The sequence below is a fragment of the Herpailurus yagouaroundi genome, unplaced genomic scaffold (assembly GCF_014898765.1).
Source record: "Herpailurus yagouaroundi ecotype Mexico unplaced genomic scaffold, PumYag 140, whole genome shotgun sequence".
NCBI classification, from domain to species: domain Eukaryota; kingdom Metazoa; phylum Chordata; class Mammalia; order Carnivora; family Felidae; genus Herpailurus; species Herpailurus yagouaroundi.
The window spans coordinates 60,576,006-60,593,602 of NW_024412395.1; the positions used below are offsets into that span (position 1 = coordinate 60,576,006).

Below are 17,597 nucleotides of genomic sequence, written 5' to 3' on the forward strand. Positions count from 1 at the left end.
CGTCTCTCCTCTCTCAACTCTCTCTTCCCTCCTAATCTTTCCCCACAATGATGGTAATGTTAATACTGGAGAATCCCATTTCAGCACTGATCTAGAGAAGGTCTTGTTCTTCTTGAACTTGGATGAAATCAAGGGAGGCCTCTGCAAGATCATATCTCTATTGCCATAGAGACTGAGAGGAGACAGTTGTTTCAAATATTAACAAAAATCAGTTTGGGGATGGTATATTTTTCCCATTATGATTTTAGGAAATCATAACATTCTTATGCTTTACAGATTAGAAAATTGAGTCTCAGCCAGGTTAAGAAACCTGCCTGAGGTGTCAGAATGGCACAACTCAGCCTTCTTGACTAGACTAGTTTTCTTTCTACCATGCCATGGCTACTACTTAATAGTTTATTAGTTTATGTTTTATTTATTTTTATAAAAGGTTGTGGCCAAGGGAATTTCCCCACCATAATGTATGAAGTTAGTCTGATTCAGATTAGAAGAATGAAGTCTTGAAAACATTTCCCAATAGAAAAAGAAGAGAGAGGCAGAAAGAAAAAAAAATAGATTATGTATTATATATCAAGGACTATTTACAATAAAGAGTCTATAGATACCACATGGTTGTTTTATTAAATATAGAGTCAATTTAAAGATTTACAGGGGCTCACTGAAAGAAAATGTTGTGTCATTGGATTAGAAAAGAACATTCACATGAATACAGGATTGTGTGTGTGTGCGTGTGTGTGTGTTCAGTTTCTTTTGATCTTATTTTGGTTTGTCAAATACAGTAAATGAACAACTTCTGATAAATGACTTGCATGGAATAGGGTGTAACAAATGATGATGATGATGAAAAATGTCCTTAGTAAGATGTACTTAGGAACACTGCATATATATATATATTTGCCTCTCTTCCTCTCTCCCATAGCCCACTTCCCTCCTTTACCCTGAATTGCTATCAAGAGCAGCAGAACCAATATATATTTCTACTAATTGTATATATGTGTACCACTTTCTTTACTGTCTTGGCAACACTGGGTACTATCAATTCCTTTATAAAATTTTGCTACTCTAAAATGGTAAAATTAAATCTTATTTTAATCTACAGCTTCCTGATTACTAATAAGGTTGAGTCTATTTTCTAATAATAGTAATAATAACCAACATTTATTGAGTGCATATACCATGACAATTATTTGATAATCCCTTACGTGTATTGTCTCCTTTATTCCTGATAGTATCCCTGTGAGTTAGAATATCTGATATTTACATTGCAGATGAAAAGGTATAGAAGGATCAGTGACTTGTCCAAAGCCAAACAGCTAGTAAGTGGTCACCTAGATTTGACTTTAAATGACTTGAGTCTAGAGCCTAATGCTCGTAAGAATTTTAAGTTATCTTTTTTAAAAAGTTTATTTATTTTGAGAAAGAGAGAGAGAAAATACCAAGCAGGCTCTGTACTGTCAGTGAAGATATGGAGTTTGAGTACACAAACCTTGAGATCATGCCCTGAGCTGAAATCAAGAGTTGGACACTTAACTGATTGAGCCACCTAGGTGCCCTATATATTAACTTTTTTTCCATATGTTTATTGTCCATGTGGATTTCCTTTTATGTGAATGATCTATTTTTTGTATCCTTTGTCCTTTGTTTTACTTACATAGCCACTTGATGATGAAACTTTATTACCTAAAGGGTAGTGATTTTTTTTTTTTTTAATTTTGTTTCCAATGCTTGGACCTGTAGCAGATCAAAAGACCAACTCATAGTAGATCAAGAGGAAATGACTTTAATAATTTTTAGAAATTCTCAGACTTATAAAATTATGTTGCAAACCATTAGAGATTATTTTATGTTTTGTTTTGATAATGGAGAAATTTCTGGGTCTTCATTTTCAGCCCCAAAATAGTAATTAAAAATGTTTATTATATTTTAAAGTGAATATTTAGTGGTTAGACCTACTTAAGACATTCTTAAATTAAGCACTTAAAAAACCCAACTCTTTATTTTTTTCCAAGGAGATGTACTTGCCAAGAATATTTTAATCTATGAGTATATTACACAATTTTAATTGGCAGAAAACATTTGTACCAAGTTAAAAATTGCTTGAGAGAGGCTTCCAACAAAATTGTCAATCTGAGATGTTGACTTCCTTTTTCCCTGTTGAAACAGTGAAGGTCATAAGTTCCAGTTAGTATGTTTTGGCTAGTTTTACAAAAATGAATACTACAGGCCAACTTCTGCTCTTTCTCTTCATTTTTTCTGGATTCCTTTGTTCATTGGTTAATAGAGTTTTTGCCTTTCAGTTAAGTTCTTTATTAAATTGTTTTCTAAAGGAATACAGAAAAGTTATCTGCTTGACTTCAGCAATGTAAACCAGCCAAAATAAACATGCACACACATACACACTCACTCACTCACTGAGACACAAACAGCCCTGTGTTTGAAACCAAATGAATATTTCAAATGTTGTCCTCAGTTGTTTGAGTCTAAAATTGTATGACAACTGAAACTATGCTATTAAAACAGGAAGTAGAATGAAACCACTGCTCAAATATTGGATAACCTTGGACATTTCTTTGGAAATGCTTAGTTCACATCATTGCTATTTTGTTTGTGGAGTGCCTGCCCTGAATACAGGTGAGGGACTATGAAGGATTTACTTGGATGGTATGGTCAACAGTGGATGTTGGTCTAGACTAATAATGGATCTCCTTCCCATTCATTACAATGGCTACACAGACAGAATCCCCTGGGTTTAGGCCACCCCCTGCCTTCTATCTAATCCAGCTTAGGATCTTCTCACCTCATGTCTTTCTTTTTTTTCTCAAAGCCATCTCATCCATTGCTCGTTCTCTCACTATCTTTCAACGTAGATTCTATGGAAGCAAGAGAGAGAAGGTTGAAGAGAAGCAGGAGGAGAGTAAGCCTATAAGCCACTGAGGCAGCTACTGTTTCCATTCTCACCCTTGTTCTCTCTCAGCCCTAGGACTGGTCTCAGAATTTTAGAATATTTCCCTTCATTTCTCAAAAACTATCCCTTTCCCCTTTCAGTTTCCTACCAAGAGACTATGCCCCATATGTTCTTATGAACTGCTTTAGGATTCTTCTGAACACGAGGCATATTTTACTACATAACCCTGCTCTGATCACCTGTGTCCTCTTTATTTTGTACTAGCATTGAAGCAGAAAAAGATGAAGAAAACAAGCTAGGTATGTAGCAGTCTTTTAAGCCACATTTTTATTTATTCATTTATTATTTGTTAGCTTTATTGCACTATCACTGACATAAAATTTAACGGTATTTAAAGTGTACATCATGGTGATTTGATATACATATGCATTATGTAAGTCACATTTTATCTTTAAATCCCATTTTATCTTTAACTATTAAAAATAAAACTGTGAGAAAACCCACAAAAATAGTTTTATGCTTGCTTTAAGACCAAGAGAAAAGGGTAAATTCTGTGAGATTACCATGTTTCTCACTTGGCCAGAGAAAAGCCCTAGGCAGAAGCAAAAGATATAATACTAAAAGTAGAATTAGCTTGGCTAATTGTCAAGACTTTTAGGAGATAAGGAAGGGGGTGACAGGGTTCTGCCCAAGATGGTGGCCTTATTTATTTTCGCTCTCAGGAGCCCTTGACTCCAGTTCCTAAGAACCCCATCAAGCCATATTCTGTTGGAGCCCCTCCCCAGGCCATGAGAACTGCATCAGAAACTTGAATTTGAGAGTGTGAGGAGGTGTTAGGGAACAAACAGATAGAACCACAGCTGAGTTTACTGTGTTGATGTGTTTTGTTTGGCCAATATGGTCTGCCTGCCGTCCATCCTTCCTCCCTTCCTCCTTCCCTCCCTTCTTTCCTTCTTTCTTCCTTCCTTCTCTCCTTCCTTTAATTTAAAAGCTGTGATGTCTTCAGTTTACCACTGGCCCCACACTGCCTGTTAGTAAATATACAAGAGTTTCAGTTTTTTATCTGGGCTGCCCAATCTTGAAGACATTTATGATCCTGATTATAATCCCATAGGTGAAAATGGAGTATGGGGAGATGTGTTTTTACTTCTTCCCAGGGCTTTGGTAGGGTGAGGCCTTTTATGGCTAGATCTTAGGGGAAAGAAGAACAGGCTTCTCTGAAGCTCTGTAAGTGTTTTTATTTTTGTTTTTAATATTTTTTTAATTTCACTTCTAAAGTAAGCCTTATACATTGTATTCTCCAACATTGTTTACCTTCTTTAATACACAAGCCTTCATTTTGCTCTGTACTGACAGTGTCCATGCTGAAATGCTGAATGCAGTTCCCTACAGAAATGTGTATATATCTATATCTATATCTATATCTATATCTATATCTGTATCTATATCTATATGTATATGTGTATATATATACACATATGTGTACATATGTGTATATATATATACATATATGTACATATATATATCTGTACATATGCATACATATGTATATATACACATATATTGTTCTTTTGAAAAATCAATAGCAACAAAAATAGAGCCAGTTCTGACACACACCCACACCCACGTATCCCTGATCTTTGTGATTTTTTTGTTCAGAAAAAATAGTTCAGGTTTTCAGGTGAGAATTCATTTGTTGAAAGCTGTAGTTTTAAATTTAATTATTCATGTATTAGTCAATAAAAAGGCAGCATTTATTTAGTAGGATTTCAAATATATACCTTTTTTCTTAATGCATTCACTGTAATTTTTGATATAATGAAAAAGAAAAGTATTACTGTAAATAATTTCAGACCTTGACCTCATTCTTACTATAATTGGCAATGTAATCTATTTTCTCTTTGCTGTTAGCTTTTATCAGGAGTTTCTGTGCATAGTGCAACTATTTGGCCGTAAAGAATTAAAAACTGAAAGAAAAACAAAAAGAGTATAGGAAGGTCCATCCAAGAAGAGGAATCTTTCTTTTTCTTGGTAATTTTCCTACAGAATCAACCAACCACTGAGCTTTCTTAACTTCATTTCCAGGGAGGGGTGAGAAAGTGCTAGACACAGACTAAAGAAAACTATCTGATAAAAATAAATTAACAAATTTAGTAGTTGGGGTGAAAATGAAATTTAATAAAAACAATAGAGTGCCTTTTGCTATAGCTGTGAATGATATTCTATAAAAATGAGTAAGAACAGAAAAGTGGTTAAGATGGTAAATATCATGTTATGTGTATTTTATTGCAATAAAAACTGGAAGAAAAAAGAAACCAGAAATGAGAAAAGTTATGAATTGTGATTTGACAGGAGAACTTCAGTTTCTGAAGATCACAATGTCAACATGAGAATGGCCATTCAAATAAAGCTAACTGGCACGTGTTTAAAATCTTCCATGTCAACTACAGTTAAGTTTGGATATTTTTCCCATTTAAACTATGATCATAGTTTAATCCATAGAGTAGGAACAGCAAAGCAAAGGAAAAGAAAGCTTGTAGCAGAGGATATTCTTGGAAATTGATGCCTTTCACTAGTATCCTGTGCAGTTTGAAAGCAAATAATTTTAATTGGATGAAAATCAGTTAAGCATCCATTAAGGAGCTGTTTGAGAACATTGTATCATTAAGTAATAGTTGCTGATTTTTCTTAACTGTAAGTAGGAAATGTGAAGAAAACATTGGAGTAAAGGGACATTTTGGAATAACAGTTTACCTATAAAACCTGCTCTATAGTTGTTACAATTCTATCTCGCTCATTTGTTGTACTTTCTAGGATTTCATTGGTGCTCATCAGTAGGGAGAAGAAACTAAGACTAGAAGAAACCTAGACAGGAAAAACAGGTCTCTCTGCTGGTTGATGGATCTTAAACTACTTTTGGTCTATGGATTCTTTGAAAGTTTGATGAAAATTCATTTGCATATACCCCAAACTATCAATATACAGAATTAACGTTGAGGGTTCATGGATTGTCTGAAACTTTCTCATGAGTCATCCGGAGTTCTGTGGATCAAGAGAGAAGAATCTTTGCTCTAAGATTTGCCTTCAAGTTGGGTAGTTAGCAGTCCGATGCCCTGACTAGACTTTGTCTCATCGGTGGTCTAATTTGGAAGATGGTAGATAGCAGTAGAAGGATTTAGGCAGTGCTCACATGGGAAGCTGGGGAGGCCTCAGAATGAATTCTCCAGATCATCACATTATTCCAAACCAGATTCCAGACTACAGCTGAGAATGGAAGGGGCAGGGTTTCCCCTCTCCATAACAGTTTCAGTTAAGTTAACCAGGTTCACAATCCTCGCTAACAAGGACAACCTTAATAGCACTACAGTACTAAGCAGGAACTTGAGGCAAATCTTCCAGCGTGAGTGAACCCAGTAGGGATTTGAATGCTATGTGCTGACTGGAGGGCCCACTGGAGCTAAGGGCTTATGCTTGCCAAATGGCAAACCTTTTGCAGTGAACTAAATTTGTAAGCACCAAGGAGACATTTTTGCACTTCATGCCATGTTTGTAATTACCTTAGGAATTTTAGAGCTGAAACCTATGACTGAATATCATGGACTGTAGTTGAGTATGGCTAAAAATGTGAGGTAGAGTTCATGGTGTCTGTACATTTTATTTCTGAACATGAACATGGACTGAAGTATATAGAAGGTATTGCAGTAACAATACATCTATTGTTATTGTTATTGTAAATGACATTTACCCTTTACATAGAAGACCACACATAAAGCTGCCTTGTATAGAAATGATATCTTAAGCGCTGCTGTTCTCCATATGCAAAGGGCAGATTAGAGCTTGTTATATTATGCGGTTTCCTAGCCAACTCTCTGAATCAACCCGGTTGTCAGGCATGACCAGATTTTTTCTCTTCTAAGTTAGTGATTGAAACTGTGCTTTAAGAAAAACATATTTATTATTTGGTAATTTTTCCTTCCTCTTAATGGCTTGCATCATCCCCCTGAGCATGGCCCCCAGACTCATCCCCCTGACTCATCCCCCTGAGCATGGCCTGATTCAGTATGTCATCTGGCATATCCACACCTGCCACATTTCAGCCCTGCTCTGTCAGGCAGAAAAGTCCAAGCAACATGCTGTTTAAATGGAGCCATGCTGACAGTTTCCGTTCATTCAAATAACATCTGTGAGATTGCATGGATTAACATTCAGATGACAGAAATCTTGTTTTTATTCAAGTAAAGAGATAAGGACTGGTTCATTTTATCCATGGGCAGGCACTAGAGAAGACTCATGTCTCCTCACTGGCATGGATCAGTGATTGTTATTTTACTAATGGTTTTATATCTAGCCTGCCAATAAATTTAGGCCAGGGTCCTACTACCCTTATAAAGAAAACTTCACTGGATATGCAAATAGTGCTATGTTTCTTAGTATCGGGAAATTGTATTCAACTAATTAAAAACCTCATTAAGTGTCCCTTCTCTCACTGCACTAAAAGAATCTACTTTAGAAACTTCTGGGTTTGCCCTAATTCCTCCACGTGCCTGCCTCATTATTCAGGAGGATGGGATGTAAAACATGTATGTTAGAATGACAGCGCTGTGTCAGGGATTGCTTTTGGTTGGTTGGCTAAGTATTACAAGCTTTGTGACGTGAAGGAGACTGAGGAACACGGTGGGAGGAAATGGTAGAGCTCAATATGCAGAACACAGGTGTGTATAGATTCTTCTATTGTGGGAACTGATAACTTATTTTCACATTGGAGTATGGACACCTTGCAAGGAGCTGCTCATCAGCAGGTGTAGACCTAAGGACCATTTGCAGAGCACTAATCATAAAGAAGGTGTCTTTATGTAAGCTGCCTATTTGTGTAGCTTGGGACAGGTGGTCTTCGTGAGTGAAGAATTGCTTTTTTATTGTTGTAAGTGCTGAATCATAAATATAAACCTTGACACAACCCTAGAGTCTAGTGTTTTTGAACTCTTTTTTTTCCTGGGCCATTCCTAGAAAAACCTGGGAGGTAGAGTAGATTAGTGTCTGATGCCCGCCTGCTCTTTGTTTCCACTCCCTAATGTCCTCTCCCCTTCAGAAACCCATGGTGTCTCCGGTCTGCTTTCTTTCTTATCTCCATTAAAACCTGTATCTAGTAAAAAAAAAAGTCAGAATTATATCCACATCCACATTAAGCTTAAAAAAATAACTGATTGCTGACTTTTGATTTACCTGAAACAAACAGTAAAACTGGACAAAATACCTGAAACAGTGGTTTTCAAGACATCCAGTGAAGGACAGTAATCTCTGAGAAATAGGGGAAAATGAAGTGAGGCCTATGATGGCCTCAACTTAACTACACTGAGAGAGGGGCGGGCTATGTTGTGCTGGTACAGGGGGATCCAGGTGTAGCCTGGTGGACTGAGTTGAGAAAAGTGAGGATGTTTTTGGTTGTCTTTATGACTGGGGATGTTGTAGACATCTAGTGGACAGCAGTTGATGGAACAGTCCTGAATAACAAAAAAATTTCTAGCCAAATTGTGTAAGTGCCACTGAAGAAACACTGATACGTGGCCTCTGCCAAGAATGCTGAGGAGGGTTAGGGAATATCCAAGACTTTCTAGTGTAATGATACTGCTATGCTGAGGATAGGATAATTTCTGAAAACATGAGAAGCATACAGTTAACTATTTAGTTTAAGAATTATTTACAGAAGAAAATATTACGACATGGTATGTATTTCAGCCACTCTGAGGGCTTTAGGGAGAATTTTCTTTGTTTAGGATATTGTAAAAACCTGTGGTCCTGAAGCATCCCTTCACTTGTAATACATTCTGATCGCTTTTGAATTTTAATTTTATCCTGGCATTGCCTCTTGTGAACAGGTGTCTTTAAATAAAGAAACATATGGTTTTAATGTGGCTTCATGAACTGAGAGTCATATTCCCGCAGATGAAATGACACTTCAGGCAAAGTGCAGGCTGCCCACCTCAGAGCTTTCTAATCATTATTTATAAGTAAACATCTTGCCCTCTTGGTGATAAATGAAAATAAGCAACTCCTTCTATATAATGACTATATTAATTATGAAAGCAAAATCATAATTATGCCAGAAAAACAAATCTTTACTTTCAAAGAATAACATTATTTTTGTCTTACAGTTGATTAACATAGATAGAAATGAATACTTGGGTGTTAACAGATGATTGACATATTCAACAGAAGTATTTTTACACATAGCTTGCCTTTATGGAGGAGAGTTGAAGATAATTGTTGGCTAATACGCATTTCACTTCCTTTGCTCCATCAGTGCTCTTTGAGTGTTATTCCATGGAGAAGAATAGAGCTAGATGCTAAGAAAGTGAACAAGACGGCCACTACCTTTGCTGTCTTCCTTGTTTAAATTACTGTCTGTTCATACAGTGAAGTGGTTGGGGCTGGAGATGGGTGTTTCTAAGTGGGTTTGGTGCAGAAAGGATACAGAGAAAGAATCAATCTGGAGTGGAGTGGGAGTTGGGGACTGGGGAACGTTTCTGGCACCAGTGAATGACTCCGAGCAAATCACATTACCCACTGGGCATCAGCTCCTTCATCTGCAAAATGAATGAATTGCTCTTTTTTTTTAAAAAAAAAATTTTTTTTTCAACATTTATTTATTTTTGGGACAGAGAGAGACAGAGCATGAACAGGGGAGGGGCAGAGAGAGAGGGAGACACAGAATCGGAAACAGGCTCCAGGCTCTGAGCCATCAGCCCAGAGCCTGACGCGGGGCTCGAACTCACGAGCGCGAGATCGTGACCTGGCTGAAGTTGGACGCTTAACCGACTGCGCCACCCAGGCGCCCCTGAATTGCTCTTTGATCTCAAAGGGTTTTTCCAGCTTTAATTTATGAGTGGAGGAAATCTGCTCTTTGCCAACAGGGATGGGCTTTCCTCCCACAGCAAAGTTTATATGCTAAGGGGAGACCTTACTTTATCCTTCCCTGATGATTCTCTTCCTGGTACACCCTGTTATACAGAGCAAGATGACAGACTGGCTGAAATCACGGATTTTCATTCTTTTCTCCTGATCTTTTTGCCTTAGGTGAGAATCATAGTTATCTTAGATCCCTTAGGAAACTTTTCAAAAGGTTGAGGGCTCTTAAGTTCTGATGATTATTATTTAGCACAATGCCTGGACAGGCCAAGTGTTCTTACATATTTAATTTATTTTAATGAACTCTGACAGGCCGACCTGGCCTAACTCAATACATTTGCAGTTTTATTGAGTATCTTTCCTATTATTCTAGTTTAGCTAAAGCATTGATGTCTTACAATTTTTAAAATTTTTTTTAACATTTATTTATTTTTGAGAGACAGAGAGAGATAGAGTGCAAACAGGGGAGGAGCAGAGAGAGAGAGGGAGACAGAAAATCCAAAGTAGGCTCCAGGCTCCAAGCTGTCAGCACAGAGCCCGACGCAGGGCTCGAACTCACGGACTGCGAGATCATGACCTGAGCTGAAGTCTGCTGCGTAACCAACTGAGCCAACCCAGTCACCCCTGTGTCTTACAATTATTAACATAAAAGCTTAGAAAATTACTTTCATATTTTCATCTGAAAACATAAAGAATAATAGCATTATTTATTTGTCATGGCAATATTTTAAACAATGGCTAAGACACAGTAAACATTCAGTAAATGATAACTGTTATTCTTTTTCTTATTGCTAAAGTTTAAAAATGTTTCAAAGTTTGGTAGGGCAAATATCCCCTCATTATTTTAGTTTTTTAAAAAAAATCACTGAATATTCTTACATATGACCTTTAGAATGCTTTCATTAAGACCCAAAGGGGGTCAGGGGGGTAGAATGGTGCTGTCATATTTACAGCATAAGTTTCCCCATTTCAGTTACCTGATGTACAAGCTAACAATCCTCTCCCCCTCCAGTGGGGATATGTGTGACATTCCTCAGGCACTTCTGGCTGCCCAGGAACAAGGGAAAGGAAGAAACAAATGGTCAACTGGTAGACATCACAGTCATGCAGGACATGAGCCTCCATGAGTTTGCAACTGTCTTAATGATCAAAAAGAAAAAAGGCAATCTCCAGAAACCTATAGACTCAATTTTCTGAGAGCCCTAACATCACCCTCCCCTCCAGAGGATAGAAAGTCTTATATAATCAGTTACTCCTCACAATCTCAGTGCAGCTCTTTCTGCCCATGGCTCCTGTCCCCTTGCTTTAAAAAACCACCTTTTGGCATCCAAGACCCCTCCAGAATTCTTTCTTAGCCATTGGCTCTGAGCCCCAGTACTCCAAACCACATCATTACCCATTGCTGTGAAATAAGCCACCATACAACTTGGTGGTTTAAAACAAGAACAATTATTTCTCACTATCCAGTGGGCTGACTAGGCTGAGTTGGCCAGTTCTTTTCTGCTCCATGCAGTATAGGCTGGCGTTGCCTATGTCCTCATATTCAACTGGGAGCTCTGCTGCAGTTGGTCTAGAAGGTCCGAGAAGGACTCTCACATGTTTGCAGTCTCAGTTCTTACTGTTGTTTAGATGTCTCAGGTCTTGTCCACATGGCCTTTTTCTCTTGCTAGATACCTTGGACTTCCCTTCTAGCATGGTAGCATGCTTCTAAAACTGCAAAGATGGTAGCCCCAGGTGTTTTACAGCCTGGAGTCAAGGCTGTGAACATCACTTTCCACTGCATTCTGCTAGTCAAGTCATCACAAATTTAGCCCAGTGTTAGAGAGTGGAGAAATAAATTCCACCTCGTGATAGAAGGGGTAACAGTCAGGGAGGAGAGAATTTGATGGTGTCTGGTAATGGGCCGGAACCAGTATTGGTTAGCAAGTTAATAGTCAGAAAAAAGTGCTGGACGTGGAGCAAAAGCGGGGGGTGGGGGGGGGGCAAGCTGGAGCTCATTGAAACCTCTGTATCTGTCATTTCATAGAACTGTTACCAGTTTCAAAGACCGATGGCTCCTGCTTAACTTCTGCCTCTCAAATACTATTCAAATATTCCTTTTGGTCACTTGTAACTTAGAACCATACAGAGAGGAGGCATCTGGGAACTTTAGCTTAACCAAGTTGAAAATACAATGATCCAGTAGACTATTTAAGAACGTGAATTATCTCTCCATTATTTCAAGTCCTCGTTTATACCATTAGTGGTGTGTTTGCTAGTTCTGTTCATATAACTCTTCATATTTTTTACATGTGTTAATGAGGTTTCATTGTCTTTAAGGCTTGGGTCATTCTTTTGCATTTCTTTTTCAGTGGCTGTGCAGTTTTCCAGCACCATTATTGAAGAGACTGCTCTTTCCTTGGTACATATTCTTGGCTCCTTTATTGTTGTTGTGAATTAATTGATCATATATGTGGGGGTTTATTTCTGCATTCTCTATTGTGTTCCATTGATCTTTGTGCCTCTTTTTATTCCAGCATCATACTGTTCTGATTACTATGCCTTTGTAATATAGCTTGAAGTCAGGGAGCATGATGCCTCCTGTTTTGTACTTCTTTCTCAAGAATGCTTTGGCTATTGAGGGTGTTTTTTATAGTTCCATAAATTTTAAGATTGTTCTATTTTTGTGAAACATGCCATTAGAATTTGATGGAGATTGCAATGAATCTGTAGATTTCTTTGGGTAGTATGGACACTTTAATAACACTGATTTTTAAAATCCATGAACATTAAACATCTTTCCATTTATTTGTGTCTTCTTCAGTTTATTTCATCAATGTCTTATAGTTTTCAGTGCATGGGTCTTTACCTCCTCGTTTAAATTTATTCCTAGGTATTTTATTCTTTTTGATGCAGTTGTAAATGGGATTATTTTCTTAATTTGTCTTTTTGAGATTTTGTTATTACTGTGTAAAAATACAACAGATTTTTGTATGTTGATTTTGTATCCTGATAGCTTGATTTTTTTAACTTCTAATTATTTGGTAATATGGTACATGGCCTCTTTTTGTTCTGTTGTCCCAGAACCTACAAAAATTAGAGGGGGGGCCTGACCAAACTTTATTAAATAAAGTTATGACAGTTAAATCCCTGTCTTCTTAATTTAATGAAAGGCTTTTATTATTTCATGGCTTCATATCATGCTGGTTATTCTGCTACTTGCATTTGTTATTTGATTAATTTCGTAGTCAGCAGGAGTATTTCCTTGCATAAATGATAGGAAGAGTTCATAATTGTTATATTTTCTGAATAAAGGAGTTTCTGGGAAGGTCTTTTTGTTGCCCCACATATAATCTCTCACCTGTCTATTGAATTGTTATGTCACTATCTTTTCTTCTAAAATGCTTCACTTGTTTTTATATAGGAAAAGGATATATTGATACCAATATGATTGTTTTCCTGTTTCATTCAGTTCATTCAGCAATTGCTTATTGTGAGTCTACTATGTCTAGTGTAGATAACTTGATTTCTTCTCCCTGGATGTTTATAATTTTGATTTTTGAAATTCATTTATTCTTACTTTTTATGTTTATCTCTTCCTCCTTTCCTTCTGAGTTTAGGAGAATTTCTCTAGGTGGTCTCATTCATGTTTATGGTATTTCTGAAGTATGCAATCTACTGTTGCCATAACTATAATGTTTGTGATTCAGCTCTTGCTTTTAATTTAAAAGCATTTTTTTTCCTGGTAGTAGAGTGTTCTTTCTTTATAGAAACAATGTCCTCTTAAATATCTTTGAGATTGTAAATTGATATTTTCATTATTTATTAAAAATTCTGTTTCATGGAAGAATATTTGCTTTATTACTCATTCATTCAACAAATATTTACTGAACACATTATGTGGGAAGACATTGTTCTAGGCACTGGGGATATATAAATGAGCTAAAGGGATTTTATATGGGTGTATAATATATCAGTGGGCTAAAGGGATTTTTAAATTCCTGCCTTGGGGAGTTTACATGCTAATGGGGGAGGAAACATTAGCAAGGAACATATTTTTTGAAGGTCACGCGATCATTCACATGGTCGGTGGCTTGTTGGAAAGACTCACAGGACTCAGAGGCAGTTGTACTCAGAGCTACGTATACAAGTCAGGATACGCAGAGGGAAAGGTCACATCAGGCAGAGTCTGGAGGTTTCCAGACACAGCCTTCCAAAGTTCTCTCTCCCATGGGCTGGCATGTCACAGAGAACTTGCTTGTTCTTCTAACAATGACTTGTAGTAACACATGTGCAATGGCATTGTTTTCTGCCCAGGAAAGCTCACTTGAGACTCAAGAGTCCAGAGTTTTTATTATGGGACAGTCACATAGGTGCATTCTCCCTATGCAATCACCCACATGTTACCAAACTTCCAGACTCTCAGAAAGAAAGCAGTTGTTCACCATGAATCACACGTTTTCACAAAGCGCATAGGCAAGGAGAGCTTGGTGCCCCTGACATACAAATGGTTCTTATTAGTAAATAAAATAGGGAACATTCCAAAATCCAACTTAACCAGGCCAGCTGAGGGCCAGCCCCCCAAGCAAGCCTTTTTAAAGAACAATAACAGTAGCTCTTCTATGTGAGCCATTTTCTGCACAATATTAAATTTAATATAACATGATAAAGGGCATGAAAAAATAGAGCAGGATAAGGAGGATTGGGGTGCCAGATGGAGAAGCAATGGGAAAATAGATTCTAATTTTAAGTAGTTTGTTAGAGAGGGTTTCAATGAGAAGGTGATATATGTGGGCAAAAGCATGAAGGCAGTGAGTCACTGGGCCACATAGATAGTTGAAGAAAGAACTGGCTTACAGAGGAACTCTCAGAGTGCAAAGGAACCGTGGTAGGTGGGTGTCCATTATGTTCAAACAGCAGCGAGGACAACAGTATTGCTGAAACAGAAGAGTATGGAGGAGAGATTAGGAGAGGTGATCAAAAAGGCAATACTTGAATTTTCATTTACTAAAGTTTTCCATATGCTTTTTTTTTTTTGCTTATCCTTATATGGAGATTTCTTTTAGTGAGAATTGTAACTGGTTCTGCCAAAATTTCGTGGCTTTCTCATCAAAATTTTAGTTCCAAAGTAAAGAGGAAATTTTACATTTTTAACATTTTTACACTAATGTATTAAATGTTTTCTTGCCTAGAGAGTAGAGTGGAATGGGGACTGTTTATAGACAGAGTCAGTTAGGCACAGTGCCTTGCCTAACTTCTATGGCAAATGAAATTTCTTTCTTTAGCTTGAACAGTGGGGATAGCTGCTCCTTGTGCTGGCTTCCACTATTCTCGCTGGAATTTTTTCTAGCATTGACCTTTCCCCCTCTCCCCTAAATCTTCCCCAGGACAAGTCCTCACACCAAACGTCTGAATTAGGAATGTTTAAGTCAGGTTGAAGTTATAGTTGTGTGAGTAGAAGGCAGTAGACCTGGTCTGGGACTGCATTTCAGATCTCTGCTTATTGTGTGTATCAGTCTGAGGTCAGCCAGAGCAGACACCTTTTTCTCTAATTGGCAGCAGAATCTGTTGGAATCTCTTATGGCAATTCCCTTTTGAATTTGCATATTTGCATTTAAGAGCGGGTTTGCAGACACTGGTAAGTGAGTGGCAGTTAGAAACACTGTCTAGACAAGAGATGTGCCTGTGAGCCTCCTTCAGTAGATGGATTGTAATGTTGTTTTGGGAAGCACCCTAAGGTAAGTGTCCTCGCTCACCTGGAGAGGGTATTGTGGTTGATAACTGATGTCCTACTGTGGCACAGAAGGCAAGAATAAGCGCGTGCTTTCTATGTTTTCAGCGTTTCCGTTCTAGATCTAATGAAAGAATGACTGCAGTTGCAGTTGCCAGCGCTGTTAAAAGCAAATAAAGGAGCTCTTTGGAAACTGGAAAGGAACTAATTCAGGTTTTCCTCAAGTGATGCCATAGAGCCACTGCTACATACAGTCCTCAAGTTGTATATAGTATCAGCAGCAGCATAAGCTTTCTTGCAGTTGGAGTAAGATGTATGGAGTACATACATACATTTCCTATATTTCCTCCATTTCCTATAACCGGATCCTGCCATCGTTTAGTTGGGGAAGAGGTCCAAGAGCTGCTGGGGTCATTAAAAATAGTACCATGCTCAGAGAGAGGTTAGTTTATATTGGTCTCTAAGAGATTTAGAGGAAGATAACATTAAAGTCCAGAAGCATGGTGGGGATCTATTCTAGTTAATTATAGTTAGAAGGCACTTGGGAGAAATTTGGGTTAGATAGAAAATCTTTCTGGGACCAGATGTTTATGGAGACCTAAGTAAGTGCTTAACCCTTACCTAATTCTCTACATGTGTCCTACAGTATAAGCCCCTTTCGGGCAGGGACTCTGTGTTACCTCTAGTCCCAGTACCTAGGTCCACTCTGTGGACCCTCAGTACACATTTGTTGAACAGCAGCAAGCTCTTGCTGACCAATCCTATGACTTCTAAAGTCCAAGTTAATCACTTGGTTCAGGCATCTTTCCATTTAAGAGCTTAGATTATGTTATGGAAAAATTGTTGCTCCCAGGTCAGTGTTTTTAGGTACATTGGTAAATAGTATAATTTTTTTCGAGGCCCTCATTTGAAATCTCTGGAAAATGATGTGTTCCTTCCAGGGAAGTTATGAGGGTTAAACCAGAAAATTCACAGTTTCCAAAGGCCCTTTGCTGGAACATAATAAATGTTAGTTTCCTTTTCTCCTTTCAAACGTGACACCTTAAGATAAAATATAGCATAATCTTTAAGATGAGACTAAGGTAATAAAATTCAAAATGGCTTTTGAAGTTTATTAAAGTTGAGTACTCTAACCTAGATATAGTTTTGCTTTTTGCCTGTTTGTTTGTTTAAATGTAGCTTAAATCAAGCTAAGAATCAATTCAAACAACTTTTTCAATTAATTTTGGCACAAATAGAGCTAGTTTGCTCATTATGTTATTACTGTCTGGAATCCTGTTTTCTAGTTTAGTTTATGACTCTGGGAAAAGCTTTTTGGTCTGATCTAATGTGCCTTTTGAGAACAATTAGACTTGAGTGGATTTCAGAGAAGTGTTCTGTGAAAATTTTGATTATGTTTTTAGTTCTCTGCTACTCTTAAAAAATAAAGACATTGATACATATGTAAACCTTTAAGGTGATTACAATCATGTTCACTATCCCTAATATTTGTAGGGTTATCAGAAGATTCTCAGAGTAATTAAATAAAGGTCTTTCAGTTTTTATGTTATACATACCATATCCACTTTTTTTACTTCCAGATGGGAAAATACAGCGTAAGCTGAATGGCAGAATCTATCAGCCTTGTATAACCTCTGGAGAAATATTTTTAGTCCTTAGAACTATCATATAAGACTAGCTTTGACTGAGTTTCTGGTTTGTATATGTACGAAACAACAAGAAGTGCATTATTAAGAAGACTGAAAGGGAGGATTACTCAATGTTAATGGAGCTTATTTCCCCAAATTTATAGGGTCTCCATAGCAGTTATATTATCGGAGAAAAGGCCAAAGTTAATTCACCAGTCAGAAATTATAAAGTCTGCCAGAATGCTATTACTATTTCATAAATAAGTAGAGTGACAAATACTAAAGATTTAAAAATTTTATTAAAAAAGTACTCCCCATATTTTTTTTAGCCCCCAGCATCTATTTCAAATCTGAAATAATAGCAGTTTTGATACTTGAGCTCTAATTTTTTTTTATATATTTGAGAATAGTGTTGTTGTTGTTGTTGTTCTCCTCCTCCTCCCCTCCC

At 37.3% G+C, this 17,597-nt stretch overlaps 1 pseudogene; it reads right to left on the minus strand.

Moving 5' to 3' along the window:
• The window catches only part of LOC121030770 (stathmin-like), a 25,378-nt pseudogene extending 10,180 nt beyond the window's left edge, over window positions 1-15,198 (minus strand).
• Window positions 15,199-17,597: the final 2,399 nt, after the last annotated feature.